Source organism: Rattus norvegicus, chromosome 2 (genome assembly GCF_036323735.1).
Source record: "Rattus norvegicus strain BN/NHsdMcwi chromosome 2, GRCr8, whole genome shotgun sequence".
Lineage (NCBI taxonomy): Eukaryota > Metazoa > Chordata > Mammalia > Rodentia > Muridae > Rattus > Rattus norvegicus.
Genome location: NC_086020.1, coordinates 937703 through 965426, shown reverse-complemented (window position 1 = coordinate 965426; position 27724 = coordinate 937703). Strand labels below are relative to the sequence as shown.

The window sequence follows — 27724 nt, the reverse complement described above, 5'->3', positions numbered from 1 at the left end:
GGGCAGTCTGTTTTGCAAATGAAATTTCAGGTTTATGTGTGTACTACTTACTCATATTAGAAGCATTTATTTAGCATTTTTCTTTAGTTTTTTCTGGACAAGATAGCTACATTTGCAGTTTCGTTTGAACGTCAGTTTTTCCCTTATGTGAAAATACTAGAAAATTCTAGATTCCCAACAAGGCTTTAGTTGGGAAGTAACTATACCTATACCTAGGTATAGTACCTATACCTAGGTAGTTTTGACTCAGCTCTGAAAGGGATTTTTTGAATGTAAAGGAATTGATTTTATGCTAGGGACACTTACCTTCTGGTCTATTGTTCTTTTTTCTGACTTATGTAGTGAGGCAGGAGAGCTTGTGTGTTATATGTCTCTTTGTTCTGAGCCCCCTGCTCTCTAAATCTACTTATACCTACTTATACCACAATTACAGAAGTCTGATTGTAGTTTTTTGTCTCATTTTCTTCTCCTACAATCTGAACCTGGTATCCGAGTTGCCTGTTTTTCATTTTAAGAAATCAAAGGCTACAGAAAACTGACTCTGCTGCTGTTAGATTGAGTCAGTTCATCAGAGCCATGTTTGTGGAGCAAGCTTTTAATCCTAGTAGGTGAACCTCTATGAATTCCCGGCCAGCCTGGTCTACATAGAACACCTTTTCATCCTGATGCTAACACCCTGCTGGAGTGGCATTATTACCAGAATAAACTGAAAGGAAAAGCAGGTGCACATAAGTTCTTTAAAACAATAGTCCTCCCATGGATGGTCTCTGAATGTTGGTGTTGGAGTTGGTGCATTAGAAGTAAAAGTAAAATTGGAATAATTAGCTCTTTGAAGGCTTTAAGAATGCTAGCGACTGTAGAGAGAGTATCTTGTGCATTTGTATGGATATATCACCTTTCAGTTAAAAAAAATTATGGCCTATAGGAAAGGATAGAATAGAAGGTGGGACATCCGGGAGGCAGAAAGAATTCTGGGATAGAGCCAGGTCGGAGAGACTTGCCCTGGAAAATGTGACCATACAGACCCGTGGTTCCTGGGCACAGGTAATGAGCCACATGGCGGAATGTAGATTTGAGTAAGTGGGTTAGAATTTGTCAGAGAAGAGTCTAGCTCTATGGCCAAGGTATTTGTTAATATATTTTGAGTCTCCATCTTATTTCTGGGAGCATGGGGCTGGGAGGAAGAACCAGGTCCAAACTTCCACAAGTGACAACATGAATCCAAACAAAATCTAAATCTGAACAATGACCAGTGTATAATTTTGATTTCTGGAACTGGAGGATGATGTTCACCTGGAACTCAATCCCAACTTAGGCTGGGAGTGAAAGCATGATTTCTTCACATTAACTACATGAGCTATTAGCGATTTGGCTTATGTCACCGTGCAGACACTGAAGTTTATGTTCTTCAGTATTTTTTAGAACTTAAAAGCAGACACCATGGTACCTAACCTCGGCTTTCAGGAGATGACACCAAGAGAACAGAACTTTCAAGGGAAGGCTACAGAGCAGGGAACCCCGCTCAAGGAAGGACACAACCACTATTGTAACCAGAGTCTAAATGCCTCATTTGAGTGAGTTGGTTTCTTAGAAAACATATTTCCATAACTGTCTTGGAAAATTAGTCTCTTTACAATCACAAGATCTTCATTTGTTTTACTACCTTGCATTACAGTTCCAAAGAAATTGGCAAGTCTTTCCTATTGGTTTCCTTGTAGAATAAATTGTAAAACCACAAACATTAAAAGAAATCATAGTTTTAGGAACACATTAACGAGAAGATAGACATATAGCACAGTAGAAAGGATCTAGATTTTCGTTTTATCCCAGTTACTTCTGTTTCCTGTTTTGTCAGATTTAAAAAAAACAATGGTTATTTTAGAAACGACCCTGTTGAGGCAAAACAGAATCTGTCCATCTGGATTTCTTTTCAGGAATTAGTCTTTCTTAGTTGCCATCATCTGCTTACACGGTGCACTACGAAGGGTGATTGTAGACACACATTTAAAATTTATATGTGTTTCAGTTTTTCAAGTTTTCTAGGGCTCTTATTAGCTGTTAAATATTTTCAGAAAATTTTGAGATTAGTGATTTGTGTCAGTAGATCTTGGGATAACTTCTTGAGCTTGTTGAGACTTTGTTTTATTGCTTGTGGTCAGTTTCTTCAGCATACTTGTGTACCATGTTGCTTTTTCTTTCTGAATTTCCTTCTTTGTATTATTAAATAGATAAAAATTTAAGTTCTAGAAAGCCAGGGATGTGTAACTGAAGGAAGTACACAGTACGTGTCCCATGCTGAACACTAAGAAAATACTTAGTGAACATCTGTCAAAATGAGGGAAAAAAAACTGTTGTGCATGTTTGGTGGTGTTTCTAAGTTCCTTTGTTGCTCAGTCTGGTGGGTAGACGCCAAGTCAGCTGCTTGTTTTAGTAGTCTCCATCTAGATTTTGACCTGGGTAGATACTTGTTCTTTGAAAATAGCAGGAAACTAATCTTCTTTTGTCTTGCTTTCCATCACTGGCTGGCCAAGCATGGTTTTGCAGCAGAATATTTTCTTTGCTTACTTAATTAGCTGCATCTTATTAACCACTGGATTTTTAAAATATTTGACATCCTTTTATAATTCATATTTTTTTCATTTCTTTTGGATGGGCCACCAGATGTCAAATATTAGAGGAAATGTTTAAGTTCCACAAAATGAAATATTCCTTTCCTTTAAAAAAGTGGTCATAATACCTTGATACTATATCCTTGTTTTAACTTTATGACATTCATTTTTGTATCTTAAGGTCTTTGACCCATTTGGAGCCTGTAAAAGTATTTGCTAGATATAGAAGGACTAGATTGTCTTTTACTAAATTTACAACCAAACCTGTGCCTAAAACTCCTTTTCCAATGCCTTTCTTCTACTTTTTTCCAATATCACATTCTCTGAGTCATTATAAGACATTGCACAAAAATTAAACGTACTAAGAGTCATTTAAGAAGTTAGTATCTTTGACTTTTACACATTAGCTCTATAAAAATTAGGTCTAATATTGACTTGTATTGTTAGATGAAGCATCTTTCGTGTTTTTTGGAAACTGATTTCTTGTTCCTTATATTAAGAAATTAGGTCAATGTAACCAGAGCATTTGATCCATCTGTGACTTCCTTTGTGTGCTGTTTCCTGAATCATCTCTTTGATGATTCTGTTTAGAGCTATTTAATCTCTGCACATGTTTGGGGCCTTTTACAAACCCTTCCTGGATTCCCAGGATGCAGATGTTTTCTGCGCTGTTAGCAACTTTACTTTTCATTCTACAGGAGCAACAATTTAAATTCTATTAGTCACAGACTGACTCTCAGTGATTACTCTTTCAAAATTTTGTGTCATGGTCTCTGATTTCTCCAACTATTCCTCCACATCCTTTCTCCATGTGCTTGTCTAGTTTGCCCTCCAGAGAGGACTGTGTATCCTTGTATTTTCACGAATCTCACATAGAGTAGCTCACTCTGCTTGTGGAGAGACCCATGCACTCTGCTGCACTGTGGAGCATGTCAGCTAGCCCAGTGAAGAGGAACACTCTGGTGTTGCCTCTCAGGCCATGGCAGTGGGGGTGCATGGCCCACACTCAGTAGTCAAAGATGAACTATGCATTATTTCCAAGTGAGATTCTTATTTTAAAAGTCTTTAAAATATAACGGTTATGTAATAACTTCCTTTTAAAGCTTAATTCATGGTTGTAACTTTGGAATATAATATATCATGGCTGTTGTCTTTGCTTAGTGGCATTTTCTGTTGGTTTGTTATTGATGACCCTTAAATTCTTGCAGATTAAATAGTGGACTGTTGTGAAAATACTGGATAATCTGCTCAGTTTGTCTTGAGTTTGTAAGAATGTGACACATCCTTACATTTTACCAGAAGCCATAGCTATGGGTGCTAGGATCTGAAAATATCTGTATGGGCTGTGTATTAGGTAAAGATGTTGATGGTTATTGGTCAGATAAGGAAAAGTTATTCGTGGGGTTGGCATGGTGCTTCTTGTATTTAAATGCTCCCTACATACTGGCTCCCAAGATCTGGAAGCCCTGAGGAACAGACCCTCAGGTACCCCAAGTGATGCTTTGTAAACTTTGCTTCTTAGTTTAACTCATCAAAAGTGGATAGAGTCTGTGATTAGGCAATAGAAGAAGAAAGGTGGGACTTGAGGATGGAGTGGAGGGTCTCAAGAGAGAAGAGAAGGGGGAACAAGAGAGGAGACCAAGGGAGGAGAAAGCCACCAGGTGAGGAGATGGACCCTGAGCATATGTCCTGGAAAAAACAGCAAGTAACAAGGGACATTATGGCATGGAAATAGTGTAGTATAGCTGTAAACCTGCCCAATTAGGCTTATGACTTTTAAATAAAGTACCTGGATTGTGTGTCTTTTATTTGGACTAGTTAGAGTGTTTAATTCCTTTTTTAATTGGTGCCTTTGACCCTGAGATTAAGTCTCATGCTCTACTGAAATGAAGTTAGATATTGTACTGTGTATTTCTGGTGGTGCAATAACTTTGCTGTTTTTCATAGAACATTGAGGTGTTTCAATATGTGTGAAAAAGAGGCAGTGAGTAGTTTTTTAAACTCTGTGCTACTGCAGTGTACACAGAATAGCTTTGTTTGGAATTAGCTAAAGTGATAGATTTGGGTCTTGCTTTACAAACAGTGTTGTTTGTAGCAGAAAAAGTTCTATAAAACCACACATCATGCTTAACCTAATAGTATTATCGACAGCAATGACCAATTTCTTTAATATACTAATCCATTATTAATGGACTTCTTTATGGTTCAGGTGCCGGGCACATTTATACATCTGGGTGAGATTGCAAATTTGGTTTGGATATTACAAATGCTGGTAAGCTGTTTTTCTATCGAAACTGGAATTATGTTCTGTAAAGCAGTTACTACTGACAAAAATTGAGCTCAGGTTTTTTAGTTGAAGGTGCACTTGTTTCATGACAAGTAGAAAATAATGCTGTTAGACTGTTTTTACCTGTGTATAAAAGAAATACTTTAATGTTTAAGATAAAGTGTCATTATAGTATATAAAAATGTTTATATAATGTGCATATATTTGTGTGTGTGTGTGTGTGTGTGTGTGTGTGTGCACGCATGTATGGATGGATGTACTGTATAGATGAGATCATCTAGTTACACTGACTTAGTTTCTGGATATGGGAAACAGGAAACCAAACTTTCTAAAAATGATTGGTAAGTTTTTGTTTAATCAAATGGCTGGCAGAAACTTGAAATTTCTTTAACATATTAGCTGTAAGTTCTATAGAAAGTTCTTTTAGGAAAGAAAAAATAACCATTCCAAGAAACTTCTTTTCTGTTTTTCCTATTATAGTGAGCTGCATAGTTCTCCTAAGCAAGGAGGTAGACTTCATCCTCCTTACCACTTCCACCCTTGCCTACCCCAGGGACTGTCTGACAAGGTAAACAGAATGGTTTACATTTATTAAAACATGATACCGTGAGTTTATAGTGACGCGTTTTTGTCTGAACACTGCTGAAAAATAAAAAATCAATTTTACTTGTTTTTGTACTAAGTATGGCCATTCATGCAGGTGTTTGGAACCTAAATATTTGCACCTGAAAATAATAGAAACCATATTTCCTTAATAACATTTAAGGAAAATATATTTTTTTTTCGGAGCTGGGGACCGAACCCAGGGCCTTGCGCTTACTAGGCAAGCGCTCTACCACTGAGCTAAATCCCCAACCCCAGGAAAATATATTTTAACATAATGATTAAATCTTATTTTAATGCAGACCTAATATCAGATTCATCAGTGAGTAAGAATCCCAATTCTACGCAAAGAAATTGAATTGATTCTGTTTTTTTCTAGAGATGAAATTGCTTCTTGTGGCTATGAAGGTAGGTATGGAGAAGCTAAGTGAGTTCTATTTCTTAATGGATAGATGATTTTTTTTATATTTTTAGAAAAATTAAGCCTAGCAAGTCAGTTCTACAATTTCCACTTATGAAATATATATTACAAAGGAAATATTTTAGTCTGAGTCCTTCATCTATACTACCATGTAAAGAATTTTAAATAACATAATAGTCCCTAGTGATCCTCCGGTGAAAACCATAATAATAATAATAATAATAATAATAATAATAATAATAATAATAATAACAGTAATAGGCATTGTCATGTTTAGCTTCCTTGAGGTATAAAATGATAAGAAATTGAAAGCTATATTTTTCTTTTTCTTTTTCTTTTTCTTTTTTTATTTGTATGGCATTGGCGAGGCATTATTTGTCAGTCTTTACAAATAAGAAAAACTCGCCTCACAACTGTTCATAACTGCCCTTCTGGGCAGTCTGTCTCTTCACGGACACAGTCACATATATTCAAGAAAACACACAGAAAATTAAGCTGAAACTCGATTTCCTTTTAAATTAAAAGTAAACGATTTTCTACTATTGCTGATGACCAATGTTGGCATCTGTGTGGTGGGTAAAATGAGGCAGGCAGCCATTGGGAGTCAGTGCTTAAAGCTATTGATTGGGGTGGATCCAGACACCTATGGGGATGCTGCAACAGGCAGCCAGCGACTAGAGATGTTACTCAACAGACAGTTTTCTGAGGGAGCAAAGCTTAAGTTACTGGGGGTTGGCACTCTCTATGATCAGCGAAAAACCTATGAACTCTTAACTCCTTGGGGTCAGTGAGAAAGACCAGGGAAGAGAGAAAATTCACACACACACACACACACACACACAGAGTTGATGGTAGAAGGAACAGTTTCCATCATATACATTAATGAACCTTTTGCATTGTCTTTTACTTTTCCATAATGGGTATTGCTTACAATTGTGTTGCTGCAGATTTGGTTTTACCACAGGCTTCTTTGATGCTCTGAGCTGCTTTGATTTTAATTTCTGCTCCTCTCTGTATTAGCTTCTCACCCCTTGGCCCTCCGTCTCCTGAAGTTCAGACTGGGCGGCGTCCGGCGGTCGTCCACGCCCGGTGGGTCTGCGTGGGCCTAGGTCTCCCTGTCCACCGGCGCCTCGGGCTGGCCACCCTTCTCGTGGCTCATTCCTGCTCGTTCCAGCGCTCTCGCTCCCGTCCTCGCCTGCTCTCCCCACCATGGGGACACATCAGCGGGGCCTGGTCGGGTGCCTGCCTGGGCGGGAGAGGGGCCATGTTGCCCTGGTCGGTCATCCTGCCTCCTGTCTGGTGGGAGGCGGGCCCCGCCCACTGGGTCCGTGCATTCGCCTCTGCCACGCACCCACCATTGCGCGCAGAGAGAGCAACCTGCCAGAGTCGGATTGGGGATGGCGGATAACACACCCGCCTGGGCTGGTCTCAGGTACCTCTCCTCCCCCCCTCTCTCTTGTGGGGCCCGTCCGCTCGGGCACCAGCTGGCGTGACGGTGTGGCGTCCATGCGAAGACGGGACTTGTCCCCGGGATGTGGGAGCTGGCCGGGTTAGAGAGGTCGCAGGCCCCAGCCTGAGACCCCGGCACCCTCTCGCTCTCCTCTCCGTCTGTCCGCCCGCGGCCACGCGCGCCCTCCTTTCCTCCTTCCCCTGTCAACCGCGACCTCAGATCAGACGTGGCGACCCGCTGAATTTAAGCATATTTCTCAGCAGAGGAAAAGAAACTAACCAGGATTCCCTCAGTAATGGCGAGTGAACAGGGAAGAGCCCAGTGCCGAATCCCCGCCGCGTGCCGTGTGCGTGAAATGTGGCGTAAGGAAGACCCACTCCCCGGCAACGCTCGTGGGGGCCCAAGTCCTTCTGATCAAGGCCGAGCCCTTGGACGGTGTGAGGCCAGTAGCGGGCCCAGGCGTGCCGGGCCCAGATCTTCCTGGAGTTGGGTTGCTTGGGAATGCAGCCCAATGTGGGTGGTAAACTCCATTTAAGGCCAAATACCGGCACGAGACCGAAAGCCAACAAGTACAGTAAGGAAAAGTTGAAAAGAACTTTGAAGAGAGTTCAAGAGGGCGTGAAACCGTTAAGATGTAAACGGGTGTGGTCAGCGCAGTCCGCCCAGAGGATTCAACCCAGAGAGGGGCGTTCAACTGTGCAGGTGATCCCGGGGGATCTTTCCCACTTCCCGTTCCTCCGGACCCCTCCACCCGCGCGTTTTTCTCCCCCCGCCAAGCGTCCCGCCCTCGCTGTCCCCGTTTCTCCCAACAGGGTGGTAGGCGGGCGCTCAGGCGGTGGGCGCCGGTGCGCAGGTGCTTCCGGAAGGGGGGGGGGGATTGGTGGGTGACCGCCCCTCCCCCCATGTTTGGCGGCTGGCCGCAGCCAGGCGCCCTTCCACCAAGGCGGTGTGCAGAAACCGGCTAAGGGACCACTGGGAAGGCCCTACCGGGAAGGTGACTGGGGGGGAGGGTGGTGCGGTGCGGTATCACCTGGGGGCCCCAGACCACCCCGTCCCGAGTGTTACAGCACCTCCTCTCCATACAGAAGACACTGACAGACAGACTGACAGACACACACACACCGACAGACACACACAAATACATATTTAAGTATTTAAAATGATGTTTAAAAAAAACAGTCTTCCTGTTTAAAGGGAAGTTGGCTGACAGAACGTTTTTGTGGTTTTTTTATCCTCTTTTTTACCAAATAGGTGGTAGATCTGTTGGCCCTTTTATTGAAAGCCAAAGTATTAAGTTTCAACTTTTCCCGTTATGTTCCTTTCACGAAAACCAGGGAGTGTTGTTTCTTTGGCTTTTCCTTTTTGAAACCTAATGAAAGGAGCTCTACCAGTTGGCCTAGTTTCCCTGTTCCTTTTCCCTCTTCCACGGTATGCTCGATGAAATAAAGTAAATAAATGAAGATTCTAGTTATTTATTTGTTTGGGAGACCCGAACCCTCTCTCAAGAGATACTTCCATCTCCCCTCTCCACACACACAAGGCCTCCTCCCTGTATGTGGGGGAAGGGGTAGGGGTGGACAGGAGCTAGCTGAGAGGGGGTGGGGTGGGGCTGGAGAATGTGCATGTCCCTGAAGGACTGTCCAGGAAATACTGCTGCTGCCCTAGCATGCTTTGCTTCAGCGCTGAGCCAGGCGGTGCCTCTTTAGGGGGGGCAAGTTTTCTGCCTGAAATCAGTGAGTGATGATTTCAGTTGTGAATGTCTGATCCCTCGCTGTCCTTTCAGTGCTCTGGCTCATGGCAAATGACTGAAGAAAACCTTAGTTAGACTCACACCCAGCTGTTTGGAAATGGTAATGGAATTGATAGCACACCCTCAGGGAAAGAGGAAGACTCTTTTTGCTCATTCCCAGCCTCGCCCTGCCAGCTCTGGATTTCTAAGTAAGGCTGAATCTGGACCATATTTACAAGATTTGGCATTTCTGATTCATGTTTAATGTTTAGTTAAATAAAGCTTGTGAAGGGCTGGAGAGATGGCTCCAAGGTTGAGAGCACTCACTGCTCTGTTCTTCCAGAGGTCCTGAATTTCATTGCACAGAAACCATATAGTGGCTCACAACCCTCTGCAAAGGGATATCCCATGTACTCTACTGCCGTGTGTATATGAAAAGGGCTTTAGTATACTCATATAAATGAAAATAAATAAACAAACCTTTAAAAGAATGAAACAAAATGAAGCTTGCAAAGAAATTGAGCATCTTATATGCCAGGCACGTCTATCCACTCATTTTATTTTATTTCGTGTGTGTAAAACATAACCACAGAGATGGTTCCCCTTTTATTAATCTCGATAGCACAATTGGGACAGAAGTGCAAACTATCATCTACCTATCTGGGAGTGGAGTGGTTGGATACAGGGAGATGGAACATTTGTAGTTAGTAAAGTTCTGCTGTCGGGTTTTTTTCCTTTCCTTTTTGGATAGATATCGGGAGCTTTTTTTTTTTTTTTAAAGTACAAATTTTGTTTTCTGTGTGACATTCTGATCATAGTTTCCCATCGCAGATCTCTTGCCAGATCCTTCCTCCCCATCCACCACCCTGTTCTACCCCAGGCCTGCCCTTATATGTGGTTGATGCATACCCAGGTGAATCTCCATTGGAGAAAGCACAATATTCCCATCTCCTATGACTGTCAATGGCAGATGACTTAAATGCCAGTGACTTCGGACTTGACTCCATTTTTCCCTTGGAGAACTGGGTTTGGATCTGTTGAACGAAGGCAGGCCCTGGGTTTTGAAACAAACAAACAAACAAACACACCAAAAAATATTTAAAGAAGGTAACAACTGCCTGCACGCCAAGAGACTGTTGACTCCTCTTTGGAGCTAGTAAGATGTGAAACTTGCTTAATAAAGTAGAATCCACACAGAACAAAGGGAACACTTTAACAAATTATGAGGAAGAGAGAGGAGAGAGGAGAGAGAGAGAGAGAGAGGGAGAGAGAGAGAGAGAGAGAGAGAGAGATCTGTTTATCTCCCTCCTCTAGTTTTTCAGACTAGAGATTTCATCTTCCTCTGTCTCTGGTGCTGGTGGCTTGGGGGGATTTGGATAGGGATATGAAGAAAAAAAGTCTTGAGTGCTGATTTTAAACTATCTCTCTCTCTCTCTCTCTCTCTCTCTCTCTCTCTCTAGAACACTCTCTCTCTCTCTCTCCCTCTGCCCCTCTCCCTCTCCTTCTCCCTCTCCCTCTCTCTCTCTCTCTCTCTCTACACACACACACACACACACACACACACACACACACACACATAGACACTTCCTAGGATGAAAGAAAAAAATGAAAAGGAAGGCACCCATGGTGATGCATGAGTTTGATCTCACTTTGGTCTCAGCACTGGAGAGGAAGATAGGAAAGCCTATCTAGATGCAATGTGAAGAAGGCCTATGTCAGATTAGTTAATGGCTAGGTAACTGTTACCTAGCTAGTCTGCCATTTTGTTGCAGTTACTAATATTATAAGGACACTTTCTCATTAGTTGTTTCTGCTGTTACTGCCAGAATTCATTACATATCCTGTTAGGTTCTTCTGTGTGATAACATACTCAGAAACCATACACTGTAGAAGTCAGTCTAACTGCTTTCTTTGTTGTCTAGTTACCCGCAATATTCTTGGACCTGAACCGAACAACCAGCAGCATTTCCCAAAACCATCCATGTATAAGCTTTTATAAGTTGGACCACCAACTCTAGAGCGACAGTGCAGACAGAGACTATTTGGAACCGGACTTCCTTTTTGAGTTTTTGTTTGTGTTCTTGTTTTTTTTCTCCTGTCCTGTCCTGTTCTGTCTTGTCCGTCCTGTCTGTCTGTCTCTCTGTCTCTCTCTCTCTCTGTCTTTCTGTCTGTAAATCCACACATATAGTTCTTTCCACGTCTTATATTTCAAAACAAATAATGCTGGTTGTGCTTCTCATTTCATTCAATGGTACTACTCTCTAGATCAGAGGAGCCCTCTTACAATTCTCCACAGGTAGTGATGACTGGGGTGTTCAGTGCGACTAAGCAGGAGTTATATGGTTGCTGCCATTATGCTTGATCTTACCCAAGGTAGGGTTTCGGGGCATGGTTGCCAAGATGGCTAACAACAGACAGTGATTGAAGCGATGGAACAATAACCTACAATTCTCCCTCTCTGTCACTGTTTCTCTGTCACTCTCTGTCTCTCTTCCCTCCTTCCCTCCCTCCTCTCTCAGACCTCAATGAACCTTGCAACTAAAGTAAATATACAGTGAAAAGAAGCCAGGTGCGGTGCTGCATGTCTTTTATTGCATCACTTGGGTGGTGGAGGTGGGTAGAACCCTGTGAGGAGGCTGCAGACCTGATCCAAGTACTGATTTCCAGGGCTTATGTGCAAAGACACCTGACTCAACTAAAGAAATGAAGAGGAAATTAAAGAAACAGATACAATTAACTTGGAATAAACCAAACAAACTAAGGAAAAGGAAAAGCAGTATTGGGGTGGCTTGGCTTACAGAGGAGGGGCAAACATTTATTTGCCAGTGCCTCCTCAGTTGAATACACACAGAGAGAGAGAGAGAGAGAGAGAGAGAGAGAGAGAGAGAGAGAAAGAGAGAGAGAGAAAGCAATCAATCTGTTAATCTGTTTGTCTCCCTCCCCTAGTTTTTCACACAGGGATTCTCTATGAATTCCTCTGTAGACTGATGGCTCAGAGGGCAAAGCTGCTGTCTGTTAAAGGTCTAGGGAAAACATGAAGGCCTAGATGCAATGTGTAGGCCTGAGGGAACTGTTAAGGCCTAGATGCCCTGTGAAGGAGGCCTACATCATGTATACATATATACACACATATTCATATATATGAATATGTATGTGAATGTGTATACACTCAGGTATCCTTTATTTTATTAGCTTATTTTGAATATAATTTCCATGCTAATGAAAAAGAGGAAATTTTCTTTGGCATCGGATTCTTCTTGAACCAAAAATGGATAAAAATAATCACATATTCATTGTTATGTCTAATATTGAGAAGATATTCCAGATATGGTGTTAATCCATCATTGTCCATGTGTGAACACAAAACAGACTTAGTAAGAATTTTGGCAAGTGGATTTTAAAAACTTATATAGGGTTATTAAGAGCAGTGGTAACATTTTTTAACTTGATATTTTATATATTTACACTGCAAATGTTATTCCCTTGCCCAGTTACCCACTCTCCCAAAACCCACCCCCTGCTTCCATGAGGATGCTTTTCCTCCCATCCACCCACTCGCACCTCAATAGCATACCATTCCCCTGCACTGGAGAAAGGAACATTCACAGGACCAAGGGCTTCTCCTCCTATTGATGCCAGACAATGCCATCCTCTGCTCCATATGCAACTGAAGCATTAGGCTTTTTCATGAGTACTATTTGGTTAGTAGTTTAATCCCTGGGAGCACTGGTGAGTCTAGTTGGTTGATATTGTTGTTCTTCCTATGGGATTGCAAGCCGTTTCAGTCTTCCTTCACTCCTTCATTGGAGTCCCCATGGAGTCCGATGGTTAGCTTCAAGCATGCTTGTCTATATCAGTGAGGTTCTGGCAGAGTCTCTCAGGAGACATCCACATCAAGCTCCCATCAATAAGGACTTCTTGGCATCAGCAATACTGACTAGGTTTGGTGGCTGCATATGTGATAGATCCCCAGATGGGGCAGCATCTAGATGGCCTTTCCTTAAGTCTCTGCTCCACTCTGTGTCCCGATATTCCCCTCCCTCTTGAGTATTTTGTTCCCCCTTCTAGGAAGGACTGAAGTGTACACATTTTGTTCTTCCTCCTTCTTGAGCATCATATGGTCTATGAATTGTATCTTGGGTATTCCAAGCTTTGGACTACTATCTACTAACTGTGTTAATTCACTCAGGATGGTATTTCCTAGTTCTATCCATTTGCCTAGGAATTTCATGAAGTCATTGTTTTGGAAAGTTGAGTAGTACTTCATGGTGTAAATATGCCACATTTTCTGTATCCATTCCTCTGTTGAAGGGCATCTGGGTTCCAGCTTCTGGCTGGAGGGCCTTTGCACTAGAACTCTTCCAGTCTGATGTCTCTCAGACATGCTCAAAAGTTTTTGTCCTGGGTGATTCTACAATCCCATAAATCTGGATATAATATTTTGTGTAAAATTACGAAAGCATTTAATTAAATTAACATATAGCAAAAGTTAAAAATATGGATAAACTCTCTTCCAGCTTAATCTTTTCTTGGTTATTATCAGTATCTAAGATACATACTGGGTGACAACAGCAAATTAAGAATTATCCTGCAGTCCCTTAACCATTTTCTATGTATCTGTGGTGTTGTGTGTTGTAAGAATGTTGGTGGATGTGAGTGTCTGGTGCATGCCTGTAACTATGTGGCTTTACCCATCTGTGCATGTGTTTTTGGAGTTCTGAGAAGGATTTCAAGCGTCTTCTTTAGTGCTGTTCACTGTTCTTGACATAAGTTCTCTTGTTGAACTAGAAATTCAGTGTGGGATTGGAGAACTGGTCAGTGAGCCCTCAGGATTCAGAGGTAATAGTTATGTGTAGCTATCCCCTATGCCTGGCATTATGTATACATGCTGAATATTCACACCCAGGTCCATATGTTTCTACCCTCTGAGCAATTTCCCTGTCCTAGAGTGATGAATGTTTGCTTAAGATTTGATAACAGACCTGAATTGTTTTCTGTTTCTGCTTTTGTTTGTAATTTTCCATAGGTAACAAGCAGGTGGATATTATAAAAGACACCTGAAAAGACCAGAAAATAAAAATAGGAGTACATGCATTACAAGCAATTCTATAAAACCGTATTTTGCATACTTAACTTGTGAAGCACAGTTGATATTTCTAGGTTTGCCTGTTATATAAACAGCATAGTTTGATATAAGGACAGTTTAGACTCTTTAAATAGAAAAGAATAAGAGAGATACATGTCTTGAAATAGTGTAGAGAATGTGATACTTTATCACATGAGAATTAAAACTGAGCTACATAGCCTTCAACAGAGGAAATGAGGGAGAAGTGTGTATATACCTTTTGCAGCACAGTCTCTGGAATAAAACAAACAGGGACGTTTAAATAAATATATAGCAGTATTGAAAACTTCATTTCTCTTCCAATATTTGCAATTACATAGTCAAAGATTATATCTTGGAGTCATAGATCACTGTGCTATCTAGGATTGCACGATGAGGATGGCATAGTGGCAGTATAGCAAAATAACTGATAGGAAAAGCAGAGCAGTCACCCCATTAGGATTCATATGAATTGCATTTCCTCCCTGCTGGGAACTAAGCAACAATGGGTGAAACTGTACAAGTACCTCTGTAGTAATTTGGTGTCTTGGGGTTATGTTCACAGGATATACAGCTGGAGCACATGGTGTTCAATTTATTTTTAGTTTGTCTGATTTAAAATGTGATTGCTGTTAGTAAACATTTTTGTGATGATTGCTTGAAATTTATTTGCTCTTTATTAGAAATTGTAGAATCATATTTATACTTTGCAGTCCTGGGGGTACAGGTGGTTGTACATGGGGAACAACTAAGTCAGCAAATGATTACGTCAGACAATGCTGACGAAAAGAACATGGATACCACAGTTACAGCTGCCTAAGAACTGATATCCACAACCTAAGGGAAGAGTCTCTTCCCTCAACCTTGACTCCTTTAAGACATTGGCTTCAGCATCAGACAGGCCTTGACAAGTTTGATCCTGGGTAAGGGCATAGAACACGTGTTCCAGTTATTCTTTTGTCCAGGTCTTTCAGACAGCCTAGGGCAGTCCTGGCTCCCCATATTAATAGGTTCTTCGTAGTATTCATAAGACTTTCCAGCTGGATGTGACTTTTGAATGTTCTTTCATAAGCAGGGAAGTGTTAGATCACAGTCCTGTCTAACTGGCTGCTTTCCTCAAACCTACCATCCCCTTTGTAACCACTGAATATAATTGATAAGCAACATATTCTGTGGCCTTGTAGTCTCTCTGTCCCTTGCATCTGATTCCCAGGCCCCAAAAACCTTTAATGGTAAATCTGTCTCCACCTTTTTTCTTTCTGTGATTCATCTATTAGTCTAGATCATAAGGTATATATCCTACCCAAAAAAATCATACGATTGAGAAACACCAAAATCCTATAATTTCTTGGAAATTAAAAATCCTCACTCTCCTATCTTTGGGTCTAGTATCCCATCATGGTTTAATGTGGCCATGATGCAATAAATCACTTCATACTCAAGTACTTAAGCATGTTTTCCCTTCAGGACACTTGACACACAATATATGTGCTGCAGTAAAAATAAAAACAACAAAACAAAACAAAAACCTGACAGAACTGGTTCCCAGTTATACCCTAGCTGTCTCCCTTAATATTTCTGGTGCCATTGGAAATAGCAATAATTTATCTCAGTGGCTCCATGCTGCCCCCATCTACTTTCTGACACACTAATCTTCCCAACACAGCACCGTGTCAGGCCGCTCCTCTCTCATCCACAGCCCGCTTGGTTGGGTTTCCACCATGCCAGGCAAACACATCCCAATTCTTTGGTTGGCCCAGGCATCTGGCCTCCATACACTCTCTTAAACTCAATTAAGTTGCCTTATGAAAGAACACATCAGACAATATTTTCTGATGCAATTGATAAGATATAATTTGCCAATCTAGATGGCACAAAATCTTGTACATACCCATCCCTTGAGAATAGGCATAACAACCTGTAATATGTACAGAGAAGCATCTAAACATCTACTGCCATGTTCTCTGTGCTCTCACATTCTCACTCTGGCTTCCTCTGGCCCTCTAAAATTTTTCTCCAACCCATCCTTCCTTCTTATCCAATGACAGGCCTGGTTCTATCCTGTACCTCCCTTCACCTTAATAATGACATCAATCTACTCTTTTACCCTTTTAATTAAAAAAAAAACAGAAACTTTTTTCTCAAACATAAGTTGAGCACAACTATTATCATTCTGTCATTTAAAAGTATAAGATGTACCTAACACGCAGCCCAACTTTTATCAGTTAAACAGAACATGTAGATATATTTTAGCTTTTAAAAGGCTTAAAATCTGTTATGTCCTGGTTAGCTTATGTATTATCTGATAACTAGCTAATTAAATATGTATTCTCCGGTTCAGTTTGCCAGAATTTTATTGAGTATTTTTGCGTCGATATTCATAAGGGAAATTGGTCTGAAGCTCTCTTTCTTTGTTGGCTTTTTGTGTGGTTTAGGTATAAGAGCAATTGTGGCTTCATAGAAAAAATTTGGTAGTGCTCCATCTGTTTCAATTTTGTGGAATAGTTTGGATAATATTGGTATGAGGTCTTATATGAAGGTCTGATACAATTCTCCACTAAACTCATCTGGATCTGGGCTCTTTTTGGTTGGGAGACTTTAATGACTGTTTCTATTTCCTTAGGAGTTATGGGGTTGTTCAACTGGTTTATCTGTTCCTGATTTAACTTCGGTACCTGGTATTTGTCTAGGAAATTGTCCATTTCCTGCAGATTTTCAAGTTTTGTTGAATATAGGCTTTTATAGTAAGAGCTGATGATTTTTTGAATTTCCTCTAAATCTGTAGTTATGTCTCCCTTTTCATTTCTGATTTTGTTAATTTGGACACACTGTGTCCTCTCGTTAGTCTGCCTAAGGGTTTATCTATCTTGTTGATTTTCTCAAAGAACCAACTTTTGGTTCTGTTGATTCTTTCTATGGTCCTTTTTGTTTCTACTTGGTTGATTTCAGCTCTGAGTTTGATTTTTTCCTGCCTTCTACTCCTCCTGGGTGTATTTGCTTCTTTTTGTTCTAGAGCTTTTAGGTGTGTTGTCTGGCAAACTGAATCCAAGAGCACATCAAAACGATCATCCACCATGATCAAGTAGGCTTCATCCCAGGCATGCAGGGAAGTTTTAATATATGGAAAACCATCAACATGATCCATTATATAAACAAACTGAAAGAACAAAACCACATGATCATTTCATTAGATGCTGAGAAAGCATTTGACAATATTCAACACCCCTTCATGATAAATGTCCTGGAAAGAATAGGAATTCAAGGCCCATACCTAAACATAGTAAAAGCCATGTACAGCAAACCAGTTGCTAACATTAAACTAAATGGAGAGAAACTTGAAGCAATCCCACTAAAATCAGGGACTAGACAAGGCTGCCCACTCTCTCCCTACTTATTCAATATAGTCATTGAAGTTCTAGCCAGAGCAATCAGACAACAAAAGGAGATCAAGGGGATACAGATCGGAAAAGAAGAAGTCAAAATATCACTATTTGCAGATGATATGATAGTATATTTAAGTGATCCCAAAAGTTCCACCAGAGAACTACTAATGTTGATAAACAACTTCAGCAAAGTGGCTTGGTATAAAATTAACTAAAATGAATCAGTAGCCTTCCTCTACACAAAAGAGAAACAAGCCTAGAAAGAAATTAGGGAAATGACACCCTTCATAAAAGACCCAAATAATATAAAGTACCTCGGTGTGACTTTAACCAAGCAAGTAAAAGATCTGTATAATAAGAACTTCAAGACTCTGAAGAAAGAAAATGAAGAAGACCTCAGAAGATGGAAAGATCTCCCATGCTCATGGATTGGCAGGATTAATATAGTAAAAATGGCCATTCTACCAAAAGCAATCTACAGATTCAATGCAATCCCCATCAAAATACCAATCCAATGCCTCAAAGAGTTAGACAGAACAATTTTCTAATTCATCTGGAATAACAAAAAATCCAAGATAGCTAAAACTATCGTCAACAATAAAAGGACTTCAGGGGGAATAACTATCCCTGAACTCAAGCAGTATTACAGAGCAATAGTGATAAAAACTGCATGGTATTGATACAGAGACAGACAGATAGACCAATGGAACAGAATTGAAGACCCAGAAATGAACCCACACACCTATGGGCACTTGATTTTTGACAAAGGAGCCAAAACCATCCAATGGAAAAAAGATAGCATTTTCAGCAAATGGTGCTTGTTCAACTGGAGGTCAACGTGTAGAAGAATGCAGATCGATCCATGCTTATCACCCTGTACAGAGCTTAAGTCCAAGTGGATCAAGGACCTCCACATCAAACCAGATACACTCAAACTAATAGAAGAAAAACTAGGGCAGCATCTCGAACACATAGGCACTGGAAAAAGTTTCCTGAACAAAACACCAATGGCTTATGCTCTAAGATCAAGAATCGACAAATGAGATCTCATAAAACTTCAAAGCTTCTGTAAGGCAAAGGACACTGTGGTTAGGACAAAACGGCAGCCAACAGATTAGGAAAAGATCTTCACCAATCCTACAACAGATAGAGGCCTTATATCCAAAATATACAAAGAACTCAAGGTTAGACCGCAGCGAGACAAATAATACTATTAAAAAATCGGGTTCAGAGCTAAATAAAGAATTCACAGCTGAAGAATGCCGAATGGCTGAGAAACACCTAAAGAAATGTTCAACATCTTTAGTAACAAGGGAAATGCAAATCAAAACAACCCTGAGATTTCACCTCACACCAGTGAGAATGGCTAAGATCAAAAAATCAGGTGAGAGCAAATGCTGGCGAGGATTGGAGAAAGATGAACATTCCTCCATTGTTGGTGGGATTGCAGACTGGTACAACCATTCTGGAAATCAGTCTGAAGGTTCCTCAGAAATATGGACATTGAACTGCCTGAGTATCCAGCTATACCTCTCTTGGGCATATACACAAAAGATGCCCCAACATATAAAAAAGACACGTGCTCCACTATGTTCATAGCAGCCTTATTTATAATAGCCAGAAACTGGAAAGAACCCAGATGCCCTTCAACAGAGGAATGGATACAGAAAATGTGGTACATCTACACAATGGAATATTACTCAGCTATCAAAAACAATGACTTTATGAAATTCGTATGCAAATGGTTGGAACTGGAAAATATCATTCTGAGTGAGCTAACCCAATCACAGAAAGACATACATGGTATGCACTCATTGATAAGTGGCTATTAGCCCAAATGCTTGAATTACCCTAGATGCCTAGAACAAATGAAAATCAAGATGAATGATCAAAATGTTAATGTTTCACGCCTTCTTTAAAAGGGGAACAAGAATACCCTTCGCAGGGAAGAGAGAGGCAAAGATTGAAACAGAGACTGAAGTAACACCCATTCAGAGCCTGCCCCACATGTGGCCCATACATATACAGCCACCCAATTAGACAAGATGGATGAAGCAAAGAAGTGCCGACCGACAGGAGCCGGATGTAGATCGCTCCTGAGAGACACAGCCAGAATACAACAAATACAGAGGCGAATGCCAGCAGCAAACCACTGAACTGAGAACGGGACCCCCGTAGAAGGAATCAGAGAAAGAACTGGAAGAGCTTGAAGGAGCTCAAGACCCCTTATGAACAACAATGCCAAGCAACCAGAGCTTCCAAGGACTAAGCCACTACCTAAAGACTATATATGGACTGACCCTAGACTCTGACTTCATAGGTAGTAATGAATATTCTAGTAAGATCACCAGTGGATGGGGAAGTCCTTGGATCTGCTAAGACTGAACCCCCAGTGAACTAGACTGTTGGGGGGAGGGCGGCAATGTGGGGAGGGTTGGGAGGGGAACACCCATAACGAAGGGGAGGGGGGAGGGGGGATGTTTGCCCGGAAACCGGGAAAGGGAATAACGCTCGAAATGTATATAAGAAATACTCAAGTTAATAAAAAAAAAAAGAAGTTTAAGAAAAAAAGAGAAATAGTGATTATTGCTTCCTGTTATTTTCATATTTCAATGTGAGATTATGTTTGTGTGCTTTTCTTCTCTTTGTTTTTTTGCCAAGATGATTAGTTTCTTGCTTTTCCTAGGGTGTAGCTTGCCTCCTTATGTTGGGCTTTACCATTTATTTTCCTTTGTAGGGCTGGATTTGGAGAAAGATATTGTGTAAATTTGGTTTTGTCATGGAATATCTTGGTTTCTCCATCTATGTTAATTGAGAATTTTGCTGGATACAGTAACCTGGGTTGGCATTTGGGTTTTCTTAGGGTCTGTATGACATCTGTCCAGGATCTTTTTGCTTTCATTTTCTCTGGTGAGAAATCTGGTGTGATTCTGATAGGTCTGCCTTTATATGTTACTTGACCTTTTTCCCTTACTGCTTTTAATATTCTTTCTTTATTTTGTGTATTTGGTGTTTTGACTATTATGTGACAGGAGGATTTTCTTTTCTGGTCCAATCTATTTGGAGTTCTGTAGGCTTCTTGTATGTTTATGCGCATCTGTTTCTATAGGTTAGGGAAGTTTTCTTCTGTGATTTTGTTGAAGATATTTGCTGATCCTTTGAGCTGGGAGTCTTCACTCTCTTCTATACTTATTATCCTTAGGTTTGATCTTCTCGTTGAGTCCTGGATTTCCTGTATGTTTTGGACCAGTAGATTTTTCTCTTTTACATTATCTTTGACAGTTGTGTCGATGATTTCTATGGAATCTTCTGCTCCTTAGATTCTCTCTTCTATCTCTTGTATTCTGTTGGTGATGCTTGTATCTATGGCTCCTTGTCTCTTCCTTTGGTTTTCTATATCCAGGGTTGTTTCTCTTTTTGCTTTCTTTATTGCTTCTATTTCCATTTTTAATTCCTTCACCTGTTTGATTGTCTTTTCCTGGCATTCTTTTGGGGATTTTTGTGATTCTTCTCTATAGGCGTGAACTTGTTTGTTTATGTTTTCCTGTGTTTCTCTAAGGGAGTTCTTTATGCCTTTCTTGAAGTCCTCCAGCATCATGATCAAATGTGATTTTAAATCTAGATCTTGCTTTTCTGGTGTGTTTGGATATTCAGTGTTTGCTTTGGTGGGAGAATTGGGCTCCAATGATGCCATGTATTCTTGATTTCTGTTGCTTGAGTTCCTGAGCTTGCCTCTCACCATCAGGTTGTCTCTGGAGTTACCTTGTTCTGCTATTTCTGACAGTGGCTATACCCTCCTAAAGGCCTGCGTGTCAGGAGTGCTGTAGACCTGTTTTCTTTCAGCCAGTTATGGGAACAGAATGTTCTGCTTTTTGGTCTGTAGTCTCTCCTGTCTACTGGTCTTCAGCTGTTCCTGTGGGCCTGTGGCCTGAGTTCATCAGGCAGGTCACTTGGAGCAGAAAAGTTGGTCTTACCTGTGGTCCTGTGGATGAAGTTGCTCATGGGTGGTTGCCTTTGAGCTCTCCGTGACAGCAGCAACCATGAGGGCCTGCACTGCCTTTTCCAGGAGGCCCCCTGCACCAGGGTCCCAGATGGCATTTAGGTGTTTTCCTCTGGAGTAAGAAATGTGGGCAGAGTGCACACACGTCTGGCTTCCCAGGCATGTCTGCCCCTCTGAAGGTTTAGCTCTCCCTCCCACGGGATTTGGGTGCAGAGAACTGTTGGCCGGGTCCCTTCAGGTCAGGGTGGTGTCTGGCCTGCAGGGGACCTGCCACTCGAGTGTGAGAGGCATTCCTTTTTAAAACAAATTTTTTTTAAAGTGTGAATGGCAAAATAATATCGACAAGTTGAAAATAAAATGCAGAAATAAAAATCAATAATGTTTCGTAACTGTATGAACACATTATATGGGATATAATGTAAATTATTGAGATTTAACAACCTACATAGCTAACACATCTGGAAAAAATAAGAATAGAAGATTTGACCCAAATTTCAAGACTTTATAATTTTGTCTTGCTAAGTAAAGCTTATAATACTTATGATTAATGACTAATGACTTAATCCATATCTAAGGAAGAAGATCAGGCAGATGACCAGCCTGCTCCCTCTCATATCCCACAAATTTCCCAGGAATTCTGCCCTAGCCAGTGATACAGGAAGGTTGCTCTAACCAGGGACACAGGATGCTTGCACTATCCAAGTTCAAAGGAGCCCCTCCCCTTCATTGAGAGACAGCACTTCTTGTCTTCCAGGAGGCCTGCTCTAACCCATGTCACAGAGCTTTCCAGCTCCCAAGGAGGCCATCTCTAGTCACAGACACCCAGCCCAGTTAACACCAGAGGTGACCAGGTGGCAAGATGGAGATCATACTTCTGTGTTATAAAGCAAAATTCCTAAAACACTGCTTGGTATATGACAATCTCTGATCCTTGGCAATACCTCTCCTTCAGGAATGTCTTCTGCTATATCTCCACACAGGAAAGGCAAAAGAATGTGATGAAGATGTGAAAAAATAAATCAAATCTGTCTCTGTGACTCGGCTGCTCTCTAATTCTCAACATGGTATAGAACAGCTCTTCTCATTTCATAATATTTTTAATTCATGTTGAAATTATGCTAGTAAAATTTGAGATATACAAATACTGAAGAATGATAATGTATTCATTAATATTAATTGTCAGTATGACAGGATCTAGATTCACTTAGGAAACAAATCCCATCAATGACTCTAAGGGAGAATTATGACTGTCCTAACTAAGGTGAGAATACTCTGAATGTGGACTGCACCATTCAATGGGCTGCAGTCATGAATAGAATAAAAAGGAGAAAGTTGAGCCGAGCACAGCATCCATTTCTCTGCTTGTAATGCAATGTTAAGATGAGTTTCACACAGTTTGTAGTCATGTCCTCCCTGTTAAATAGATAATGTCTTCAAAGTGAGAGGCAAAATAAACCTTTTATTCATCAAGTTTTATAAGAGGCTATGATTTGGGAAGAATACCCCAGACTCAAATAATATGCAACAGGAGATTGTGTTTATTTTGTAGATAACCTGCCAGCAGGGAGGGGGGTCTACCATTCATCAGAATGGAAGACAAAGGTGTGGAAATTTCAGGGTCAATTTTAAGTCTGTTAGGGTAGGAATGGGTGACTTTTATCTTTCATCCCTATTACTGATTAGCTCTATCTCCAGGAGTATGGCTGCCTTTGTGATTGGTTAAAGCACTGAGGGATTTGGGGACTTTTGCTACTTAATTATACTTGTCTCAGGCTAGCTGGTGGGTCAGCTTTTACAGCTTCTGATTGGTTGCCCATGAGGTTGGCTCAGACTAGGTGGTAAGGCATCTTCCTGATTGGCTGCCAGCAAGTGGTATTTTTTCCTGGAATTGACTGTGTTCAGTCTTTTCCAGTTCTTGGAAACATACATTTAGGGCTACTCTCCCAAACTGTTGGTTTTCAGCCTGTCATGGAGTCAGCCTGAGTCTGGCTCACTCAGTCCTAACAGCTTCTTTCATCGGATATTTTCTTACATCATTAAAAAAATAACTAATATTGGTAGTAATTAGGTTTACTCATTTCTACATTGAGAATGTCTTAAAGGTTAACATGAAGATGGACAAGAGTTCAACTACTAATACTGGGCTGGAATGAGGGAAGAGAAAAGGTGATAATAAAAAAGATGCAAGAAATGTTGATAAAGACAATTCATTTTATATTCCTGGGTTTTGCCTTTTTATCTGCAGCTTGAGATGTCTCCTACTAGAGAACATATAGACTTCAGCCTAGTATTCCTATAGATCTATTATTTCACTATAGAAGAAACTTGTTTAAAAACTGAGAGATGACTTGATAAAGTGTAATATGAAAATGTAAGAACCTGAGTTCTTATCTTTATCACCCATATGAAAAAGCTAAACTTGTGGTTTTGTTTTTCTATTTTATGAGAGACAGGGTTGAGAAGACACACAAACGGGATTTCTGAATCTTGCTGGTTAGCCAGTATAGCAGATTTAGTTAAGCTCCAGAATCTCCCCCAAGAGACAAATTCAAAACAATAAGGTAGACAGCTGGAAAGATTACCCAGGTAAAAGGTCAGTTGTTAGACAGACAGATGACAGAAGAGAACCAACTCATGCTAGCTGTTCCCAGACTTTCACATGTGCTTTGTAGAATTTGCACGCACGAGAACAAACAAACACACACACACACACACACACACACACACACACACTTACTCACAAAAGTCTACACAGACAATATATGAACAGAATTTCAAAAATTAATAGAACCTACAAAGTATTGAAAAACATAAGCTGGAGAAATAATTGAAGAAGAAAACTGACATGAACCTTTGTCCTCTGCAAGTACACATTTGGTAGATTGAACCTGCATACAGAAGTGTGTATGCCTGTACACAATATACATACACACAAACACTCTCAAATAAACACACCACAATCCATTCTTGACTATATTAGTGTCACTATGCATCTATTATCCCATTGGCTCTCCTCCTGCTTACTCTTCTGTGTCATAGCTGGCAAGGACTAAACCTACCTGCCTCCTCTGTATTTCTTTCCTTACCAATCCTTTTTACTCTCATTTTCCATTTGTCTTCTCTTTTCTCCTTTTGTTCTGTCATTTGCAGAAACGTACTGAATGTTTTCTTATAGAAACTTAAAGGAAAACTCTTATTGCTCTATTGAGCTTTCTGCCACATTTCAAGTTCTAGCAATGAGATTCTTTTAGGATTTGTAAACATTCTATTGACATATTCATATTTGAAGCATACATTATTACTTATTTATTCATGTGTCATTTCTTTGCTGGATGATTTGAAGTAGGATGAAATAAAAGTCATACATAGTAAAGCTAATGCAACTGGAATATATTTTAAAATTTCAGAATCAGATATATCTAATGACAAATAAAGAATGTCTAGGAATCCCCATATAGTTACCAGTGCTCCCTGGCACTCACATGTTGTTACATTCAAGTTTCTCATCATAGAAAATACAGCAGTCAACCAAGCAAAAATGATTGCATTCTAGTCTGGAAGTGTATTGAATATAAGTTTGTTGTATAAAAACACTGATAGGGAGTATTGCAGATGATAATAACACAATGATAACCTATTTTTGACTTAATGTGTAATTGGTTTCCAGTTATTGAAACTTTAGTGCTTAAAGTTTTTCAAAAATATATTCTGCTGAAGATATGTCTGTCACTATCAAGATATATTGCCCATATCTTATAGTGGATTTTCAGATCTTGAGGCTGAAAAACACATGCTTTTGATATGAATCTTGAAACATAGTCCCCATGAAAAGCTTAGTCAGAGAAAGGTGGTACATGACTTTAATCCCAGGAGAGAGAGGAAATCAGATCTCTGATCAAGGTCAGCCTGAGACAGATCAAGTTTCAAGTAAAGAACACCATTGATCCAGATGTTGTGGTACACACTTTAATCTGGGAAATATTTTCTGCTGGAGGCATACATAAGGTCAGTGAAAGAAGGAAAGTTTCCTTTTTCTATGCAACTGCTTGCAGTTACTTGCTATCATTCTCTCCAAACTTCTTGCCCAGCAGAATTTAGGGTTGCAGAGACAACATTTAGTGGGCTACTAGGAGTGGTAGTGAATGTGCTTTTCCACCTCTTGATTCCTGGACCCATAGATCCTGTCTGTGGGAGAAACTGCACCATATCTAGGATGCTGATTCAAAGCATATACTCCCTTGTGAAGAAACTTGCCCCAGATTTCCATGCTGTTTCCATCTAATTGGTGTACAAAGAAGCTGTGTTCCAGAGATGTTCAAGGTTGTATCTCCTGCTGCAGCTGGAATTGTAATGTGTAAGAATCACCAAGGTAGTATTGGCTTTAAAGGTATGAAGGGGTCATAAGATCACATGAGGCTTGGCACTGTGAGAGTGTAGGGATGGCCACTGTTGAAGGAACAGCCTTAGTAACAGTTGAGGTCTCAGGAATGAAGGGAACATGAAAAGAAGTTGAGGCTTAGCATCATGAAGAAAGTCTATGAGAGACTACTGGTGAAACCTGATTGTAGGTGAAGACCCCAGCATATTGACGATTCCAGAACCATGGGATGATCACCAAGAAAAGCATCAGGGAATTAGAGTCAATAAGAGCTTAGAGTGCTACAGAGGACAGAGCTAGAGAAGTGGCAAAACCCTTTGGAGGAGCCCAGAAAATCATGTGTGGATCCTAGACATTCAAACAAGATGCTATAAAGGTTAAGTTGTCTTGGATGCCACAAGATGTTAGAGATACCAGAGTTGTAGGCAAACTGCTGAAGAAAGTTTGCAACAGGGAATGGAAGAACAGAGAATGAAGAAGTTTCTTGCTGTTAAATGCAGGATCTGGCAATGGAAGTGAACAAGGATGGAAAGACTCAGAAATCTGACGATTGCTTTGGCTTTGACACCAGACATGGAGATGCAGATTTTGGAGTTTGCTCAGGTTGATTTTCATCTTGTTTCATCCAGTGTTTTCTTACCATGACATTTTGGAATGATAATGTATATCCTGCATGATATTGGGGGTAAGTGGTCTTCTTTTTGTTTTTGATTTTTAAGGGATTACAGTTTAGAGATTACCTAATCTCAGAAGAAACATTGAACTTTGAACTCCTAACATTGGAGAAACTCTTATAGACTATGGGAACTGTAAAGTTGGAATAATGTATTTTGCATTGTGCTGTGCCTATGTATGACCTCTCTAGAGTCATGTATTTGAACTGTCCTATTGTAACCTGGGAGTAGAATGTGGTTTGAATATATTTGGCAAATTGGAAGTGGTACTATCATGAGATGTGGCCTTGTTTGAGGAAATGTGTCACTGTGGGCATGGACTTTGAGACACTCTCTCTAGCCAGGTAGGAACCAGTCATCTCCTGCTTGCCTTTGAAATAAGATACCACAATTTCAACTCCTCCAGGACCATGATTTCTGCTTTGATGATAATGGATTGAACTCCTGAACCTTTAAAGCAAGCCCCAATTAAATGCTGTCCTTTAAAATATTCACCTAGGTCATGGTGTCTCTTCACAGTAATGAAAACCCTAACTAAGACAATGGTGTAGTAAGTGCTGCTTTCACAAAGATTAGTTCTCAAAATGGAGCAACATGTCCCATTGGAGGCCTTCAGAGGTTTGTAGTTCAAGACATTGGAACTACTCGTGGTTTTGTTGAGCAGAAACGGATAGGAAAAAAAAACATGACGCATACTGCTATCCCTGGAATTTCAAAACTCTCTCACACATGTGACTTCATATGATTGAAGCTAAGATGGATATTGGCATTTCACTGACTTCAGTACTAACTATAGGGTCTGAAACAGACCTGAAGAAGACCCTTTTAATATCTTGTTTTACAGGGAACAAATACAAAATATTAAAAAGTACCCAAGAATCAAGTATGGAGAAAGTCTGGTAACAACAGATCCAGGAGACATGGGCTAAATGTTTCTTTATCTCTTTAACTTTTCATAAAAACAGTTCACTATGAGCTGTTGGCTCCTGGAGAAGACTGGCAAGTATAGTCAGCAAAACTGACTCTATTGGATGCTTTACCATAGAACATGGGGACTTCAGTTCAATAAATGATTTATGCCATTGA

The 27724-nt window shown here is 40.4% G+C and overlaps 2 long non-coding RNA genes across 3 annotated transcripts; one reads left to right on the top strand and one right to left on the bottom strand.

The window, feature by feature from the left end:
* Window positions 1–1639: 1639 nt before the first annotated feature.
* LOC134485557 (uncharacterized) lies at window positions 1640–7782 on the bottom strand. Its single transcript, XR_010063684.1, has 2 exons — window positions 7650–7782; window positions 1640–7166 (listed from the first exon to the last, which is right to left on the bottom strand). It is a non-coding gene; the product is annotated as an uncharacterized LOC134485557 (long non-coding RNA).
* On the top strand, window positions 7165–27724 carry LOC120100640 (uncharacterized). Of its 2 annotated transcripts, XR_005500423.2 has the most exons (3): window positions 7165–8072; window positions 26465–26649; window positions 27483–27724. It is a non-coding gene; the product is annotated as an uncharacterized LOC120100640 (long non-coding RNA). The 2 variants fall into 2 exon arrangements; XR_010063672.1 differs by having other exon boundaries at window positions 26465–27724.